Source organism: Alosa alosa, chromosome 13 (genome assembly GCF_017589495.1).
Source record: "Alosa alosa isolate M-15738 ecotype Scorff River chromosome 13, AALO_Geno_1.1, whole genome shotgun sequence".
In the NCBI taxonomy this organism is placed as follows: Eukaryota; Metazoa; Chordata; class Actinopteri; order Clupeiformes; family Clupeidae; genus Alosa; species Alosa alosa.
In genome coordinates this window covers 22,470,723-22,478,222 of record NC_063201.1, presented here as the reverse complement: position 1 = coordinate 22,478,222, position 7,500 = coordinate 22,470,723, and the positions used below count along the sequence as shown (strand labels likewise).

The following is a 7,500-nucleotide window of genomic DNA, read 5'->3' as shown; positions in this document are numbered from 1 at the left end:
ATGAGCAAGCTACCTGTTCCTATATAGTCTAATGGTGAATGCCTCTGATTGGCTGGAATGGTTATATGTGTGACTCAAAAGGATGTAAAAAGTAGTGTATTGTTGAACGTGAAGTAAAAAAAAACGGGCTGTCGCCTTGTTCATGAATAGTGTGCTGGTCTCTGATATTTTCCACCACGCCAATAACACTACAATCTCAACATATAGTATAACACCACACATAAAACTACACCACCCAGAATCCTCTGGCTTTCTACTCTGTCACATGACTAGAGAGGAGCAGGTGTCCATAGGTCATGTGATGTTGTTAGCCGAGCAGCTGCGACTGATCTGAATGCTAGGGCACCACGCTCTCACCAGAGGAAGGTAACGTGCGTAAAATCCTTTTCTTCCTCTGTTTCTCAGGATTAACATGGACATGTCCCCTCAGTTATGTGTGAGAGAAGCAGGAGGAGGGGCAGGAGAGAGAGGAGGAGGAGAGGGAGAGGTGGGGAGAGGAGGATGGAGAAGAGGGGGAGGGGAGGATGCTAGTGAGGATGCTTCATTTCCCCCTCTCCCTGTCTCTGCTAGTTGTGCTAGCAACATTAGCACCATTCAGGAAGCTGCAGTGATTGTGGTTCTTGTGGATGCATTCAGAGCAAACACATGCTAGACTTGCTTTTTTGTGTAGTTCTTGTGTGTGCTTCTGAGTGGCAGAAATTATGTATCTTAATATTATACCAAAACAAACAAAGGTATACATGAAATTACATACAATGATACATATTTCAGCCAATGGCTTTTTCTTATTTATTGTGATACAGCATTCTGCACTGGCAGAGAATGTGGGTGCTTCTGATTGTCTGTAATTGTCTCGTGTGTGTGTGTGTGTGTGTGTTTGTGTGTGTGTGTGTGTGTGTTTTGGTGGTAAAGAGGCCTTTTCTTTCTCAGTCCTCAGTCACAGAAATGGCAGGGAGCTTGTGTGTACCCGTCTCCTAGCCAACCAATCTGTGAGTTCTGACTCATCACCCCCCCCCCCCCCCCCACCCCTTGGAGGAACATCTCAGTGCCTTCTGCCAGTGTGTTTTATTGAATACTGGTAGTGATACCCAGTGCATAGTGCAGTATATGTGTATCTTAAAGTATAACTCCGGAGTAAAACCAACCTAGGGTCTATTTACGGTTGTTAACTACCAACTTCAAACTTTTGATTGAGAGTAAAATTACGTTAATTGGTGGTGTTTTGAGTCGAGACCGTTTATTTCCATTATAACTGAATGGGCTTACAGTGATGCTAACAGGGCAAGGTGCCATGTTGCTACTTTATAGCACTATTCATGCTCAAAATATAATTACACTTCTGTGGTAGTAGTCCAGTCATTTTAGTAGAAAGGGTTGAACAAATTGCAACACAAGCAAACTTAACTGATTTTGAATCCTCAATATGTCCTGAGTAAGGGAAAAAAAAGCCCAGAAGAATCCCAATAGGGGAAAGTTTAGAAAAAGACCTAAATATACCCTATTCATGCGCCTATTCAGTATTTTTCTCACGCAAATAGGGGAAAAAAATTAACCTTCACATATCACCATGAAAATTTCTGAGTTGATTACTTACATCAAGACAAACAAAAAATGTATTATAAGTTTTTTGAAATTGTTTGTTAACATGGGCAAACAGGGCATAATGCAATTATGTATAGCTACTGTATAGTGACCCAAAACTAATTACAACATTTGACAAACAAATTGTCCAAGGCATGGAGGAAGATAATACATGTCTTAACTGGTATTATATCTCATCTAGAGGGTATATGCTTATAGAAAATATATAGTTTATGGTGTTTAATTTGTTTTCCCTGGACAGTATAGGCCAAAATGTATCCACTTTACACTAGATTCGCCTTTACAGAATAGAGGGCAATGTATTGTGCATGGCATAGAGGAAGATGGGAAATGTCTTAAATGGTGTTATATCTCCTCCTCAGAGGTAATTTCAGAAAATATATAGTTTAGGGTGTTTAATTTGTTTCCCTTAATAGTGCAGGCCAAAATGTATCAGCTGTTCACTTGATTCGCCTATACAGAATAGAGAAGTATGTGTTATGCATGGTATGGAGGAAGATGGGACATAAGTTGATTGCTATATTTCATGTACAGTGCATATACTTTTAGAATATGTATAGTTTTGACTGTTCTATGACTTTGGTAAAACCATGACCTATGCATAGGCATGCATTGTTAATTATTAATCTTAAACTATTAGTATAGCATTTTTGCCAGATGTCACAACAATAGAGTCACTTGGAGGCTAACTGCAGTTATCCCATCTGCACCCTTCTGTCGAATTAGGACATGATCATGTCCATCTTCAACTTTGCCTTCACAATTTTCCTGCATTCACTAACATAAACATACTGTACTGTCCGATTATTGTTTTAGACAAAAATTGTGCAAAGTAAAGGGGCATCATACAGGCCCCTCTGATTGGACAGACAGTATATCAGTCAACCCCTGGGCAAGAGGTCAATTACTATAAGACTTGCAAAATGATGGACTGATACTTTAGTGTGATATATTGTATGTTTCAGTGACCTCTAAATCAGATTACGTAAACACCAAAACCACTTTCCTAGGCTGAATAATGCCTAACTATGTGTTTGTACAGATTACACATTGTGGAACACTTACTGTACATGCAAAAACCCACTTGGCTCTATTTAAAGATTCAACAACCATTTCCATTGATTCAAAGGGCCACAATGTAAAAATAGACACCAATTTTGCAACAAACCAGTCTGAAATAAGCCAAAGGAATTCACTCTTTGAAAATAAAAGAATGTTCCTCAACAATGTAAGATTCTAAAATTCCATGTTAAGTTAGATGGGGTCATTCTACAACATTCTAATTAAATTTTTGTCAGTATTTGCAAGAATAATGCATAAAACAACCCTCATTTTAACATATTTCCACTGGATTTTCATGGTCTTTTACTATGGTGTAAAGATCACCAATTGAAATATAAAAAAATATGAAAATAAATTCTGTTGCAATTAGTTTTGGGGAGGACCTTTGCCTGGACTATTAGCTCTGTTGTGATTAAATTAACTATATGTAATTACATTATGCCCTATTTGCCCATGTTAACAAACAATTTCAAAAACGTATAATTGATTTTTGGTTTGTCTTGATGTAAGTAATCAACTCAGTAATTTTCATGGTGATATGTGAAGGTTAATTTTTTTCCCCTATTCACATGAGAAAAATACTGTATACATTATAGGCGCATGAATAGGGTATATTTGGGTCTTTTTCTAAACTTTCCCCTATCGGGATTCTTCGGGGGTTTTTTTCCCTTACTCAGGACATATTGAGGATTCTAAATTAGTTAAGTTTACTTGTGTTGCAATTTGTTCAACCTTGACCCCTATTTTTGCTTAAAATGACTGGACTATAGTGTGTTGAGGGTTTCTACAGACAAACCAAAGTATTGTAAGCTTTGAAAGTTTACAGAGAGGTTATAATAACCTGTATCTGTAGGAAGAAAATCCCATGGCAGATCAGCCTTAATTGTTTTTATTTAAATTCTTTGTTACACCCTTTCCCTCTGTCACTGCCTTCTGTCTTTCTTTCTTACTTACTTTTTCTTTCAGTCATATGCTAGCTGCATGTGTGGGTGGCTGCATGACTCACGTCTCTCAGAGCTGCCCACCTCAGTGCCTCTCCAGCTCTCCCGTCTTAGCGGTCCTCGCCACACACACACACACACACACACACACACACACACAGACACACACACACACACACACACAGACACACACACACATACACAGACACACACACACACGCACACACACACACACAGACACACACACACACACACACACATACACAGACACATACACACACACACGCACACACACACACACACAGACACACACAGCACACACACACACACACACAGACACACACACACACACACACACAGACACACACACACACACACACACACACACACACACACACACACACACACACACACACACACACACAGGCACACACACACACACAGACACACACACACACACACGCACAACCACACACATACAGACACACAGACACACACACACACACACACAGACACAGACACACACACACACACACACACACACACAGACACACAGACCTCACACAGCTAACACAAACATCCACGCATCACTCACACAAATAACACAATACTCTCACACAGATGTTAAGATACTGTAGGTTAGGCGCAGTAGGGAAAACACTGACTTACAGGCGGGGCTTCAGTAATGTCACTACCTATGGCTAATTTAATAAATAAACACCTGTCCTGACCCAGTGAGCAAGACAAACTTGACTCCTTCCATTTTTGTTTATTTGGAATATCACAACAACAACAAAAAAAATCTGAACTCAACAAACAACCGATGCTTGGGTTATCCAGGAGGCCCGTCGGGAGATAGAGCTATACTGGGAAGAACGAAGAACGATATCATTGGGGATCACTTTCAGAGCGATTTTTAGAACAATACAAAGCTTACAACCAATCAGAATCCATCACATTTAGCCATCACATTCATTAAAGGAGAGACTTTGTTTATCGTTGGTCAGTGTGGACGCTTTTATCGTTATGGTTATAGTTATCGTTATAATTATCGTTCTTGATGTGAATGGCCGTTAACTCAACTTAGGATGGCACAGACCCTGTCTTAAATTCAAAATAAATTCCAAAACTGACTGCAACAGTTTTGTTGGGTTGTTGCCTAGCCTATGACAAGATGAGGACTATGACTGTTAGGGACACCATAAATAAAGCATATTTCACTAAATAGGTTAATTAAGTGAAAACTTGGACAAGCAATATAAAATGTATAAGCTATGTGTTTTAAAACATATATAGCCTAACATTTATAACAAATAAATATTAATCATTATAACAGAATATTAGACTATTTTTATTTATTTTATTATTAATCAATATATTTTTGTTTTTCATCTTTTTCATCAATATTGACACTCTCTTGCTTCCTGTCTTTTATATTGTTCATACATGAATATATGGTGTGTTCATGAGAACCTGGGAAGTGGGAGAATTCTATAGTTTAGGAGGGGTACGTCACATCTGAACTGGGAACTTCAGGCTTTGAAGTGAGAGCTTTGCGGGAGACCCCAGGAGAATGTTTTGACGTCACTCAACATAGTGAAAGGAAAAAAGAAATGTGACTTGTTCCATGCCCAAATAAGTCATTTCATTGTTTGTTTAAGTTATACTCATAAGCACAGGCAATTGTGATATTGAACAGTAATTCCCATGAGTAACTACGTGATGTTAGCCTTCTGGCTAGCTAGCCTATAAACATTAGCAACATCGCCCGTTTGTTGTTGTCAAGTGAACGCTTTCAGGCCTAGCTTATTTCTCTCTGATATAGAGTACCGAAGCCATGACATAACATTGTCAAGGCAGCAATTTCACTGGATCTAAACAAACCAATCTAACCATACAGGTGACCATAGTGGTGACTTTCCAAATCTATTTAAATATTTTTACAATGTTTTCTAAGACATTAATACATTTTTTACACTGTAGGAATCACAAACTACAACACATACTAACATGGTCAAATTTGTGACTACAGGTTTTGTTTTAGCATGGGTTTCCTCCTTAAAAGAGACTAGCATTTAACTTCACAGCCTGCGGTTAAAGTCCTTAAATTCACGGACGTGCCTTGGCTTTATTTTTGAGGCTTGGTTTGGTTTGTTTATCTTAAGCAACCAACTGTCAAAGATTCTTTAGAACACCATCTTTGCAGGTATGCATATATTCTAAGCATAGAAACAGTCATGACAGGACGATTGCCGGTTTAAAAATCTAATTGACAGTTACAGTTAGGATTTCTTAAGTTAAGATAGGACACCACCATGAGTTTAGGAACTGCTTCTGTAATAGGATGATAGGATTTTTCCTATCTTTGAAACTTAAGTTAACATATGACAAGCAGTTAGGATATTTTCCTGTAATGAGGCCCCTGGGTTATGCTTAGGGATTTAAGCTCACCAAAATGCGTTAGTTAAGAGATACTGATTCTGCTGAATGGGTATCGTATTCTGCTGTTGGGTGTTAAAGTACATGTTGGCTAGAATTCCATAAGGGACCGTTCGGTATTTATGGAATGGACCACCGGAGGAAAATAGGGGAGGGTCATGTCTTTTTATTCTTTGTTGAGGGGAGGGCCACCCATTTTTTTTTCATTCTAGGAGGAGGGTCACCCAACTTTTGTATTCATGAAAACAGCAAAATGTGGGCCGTCACCCAAGGCCTCGCGTCGGATGTGCCTCGCGGTCTGCAAGATGACATTAACGCACTGTAGGCTCATATAGGCTCGAGCTATACTGTAATTCAAAAGGGTACAGATAGGCCTAGGCTACTACTAGGCTACTACTACTAACAAACTTAAAAAGATTGAACGAACCTTCCCGAACTTTTAAATTGCGATCAGTGACTGGCATTGGGTGAACGAAGCTTTTCGAAGTTGAACAGGCTATTAAAAACTAGGGTATTTGTGCACCTCCATGTCACAGGAGAGACTAGTGGGATTGCCCTTCTATGAATTGAAAAAGACGTTAGGCTACCTGCAAGCTGGCCTATGATTTCATGGCTGATTTGCGGCAAAGTAAGCAAGAATTTATTTTTTTTCTGAGTCAGGATATGGCGAGTCAATGTCATTTATTTGTCCAATGCTAGCCAACAGACCAGTTTCCATAGTGCATATGTTATCAATAGTTTGAATGTCGATTGTGTTTCTGCTCATTGACAAATAGCGTTCAACACAATGATTCATGCCCAATAAATTCCCCCTGTTAAAGTGCTTTGTTAGACTAGTTTGGTTTCGTGATGTAGCCTATGATAAACGGCTTATGGCCAAATAGCCTATGTGACTCAGCTAATGTTATAGGCTATAGCCTAGAATTCCCCCTCTTAAAGACAAGCTGGTGTAGCCTATTAGCCTAGGCTACCTACTATCAAAACGCACCGACAGGTGGCATGCACGTATGATTTCATGCACATAGCCTATAAGTGAAAAGGGCCTCGCACCTGTCAAGGTCGCCTCGCACCCCCTTGCGACGGTGATTATTTGTGAAATAGTGCAAACGACAGCCTTTTCAAGTCATTTCAATGAAGGAGTGGCATACATTGACCCAGTACAGAAGGCATCAATAAATTGGAAAACTACTTGTTGTGAATATATTGTTGTCTTTGTATTGCATATTCTCTGCCTTAAAGGTGCCATGTGTAATGTCCGCCAAAAAATCAATTCATACTCCACATTCCATAAAAGATGGGGCCAGTATACCTCCAGAAAGTGAGTTGGTCTACCCTAGAGTAACAACCGAGAAACGTGTATTGCAGTTTGGCTGGCGGTTATGTTGCCCGCATACCGCCTCCCATGGCCGAAACTGGTATTATGATACCTGTCGGGCTGTGGCTAGTAATTTAGCAT

At 39.5% G+C, this 7,500-nt stretch overlaps 1 protein-coding gene across 4 annotated transcripts in view; it reads left to right on the top strand.

Annotated features, from left to right (window-relative positions):
* Positions 1 to 312: 312 nt before the first annotated feature.
* Positions 313 to 7,500, top strand: part of tsnare1 (T-SNARE Domain Containing 1) — a 144,695-nt gene continuing 137,507 nt past the window's right edge. Inside the window, exon 1 of one of the 4 annotated variants that reach the window (XM_048262095.1) lies at positions 313 to 366. The gene's annotated coding sequence lies outside the window, so the exon portion shown is untranslated. Of the gene's footprint in view, positions 372 to 936; positions 990 to 7,500 lie in introns of those variants that run through there. The other 3 variants (XM_048262096.1, XM_048262098.1, XM_048262094.1) reach the window with 3 other exon arrangements.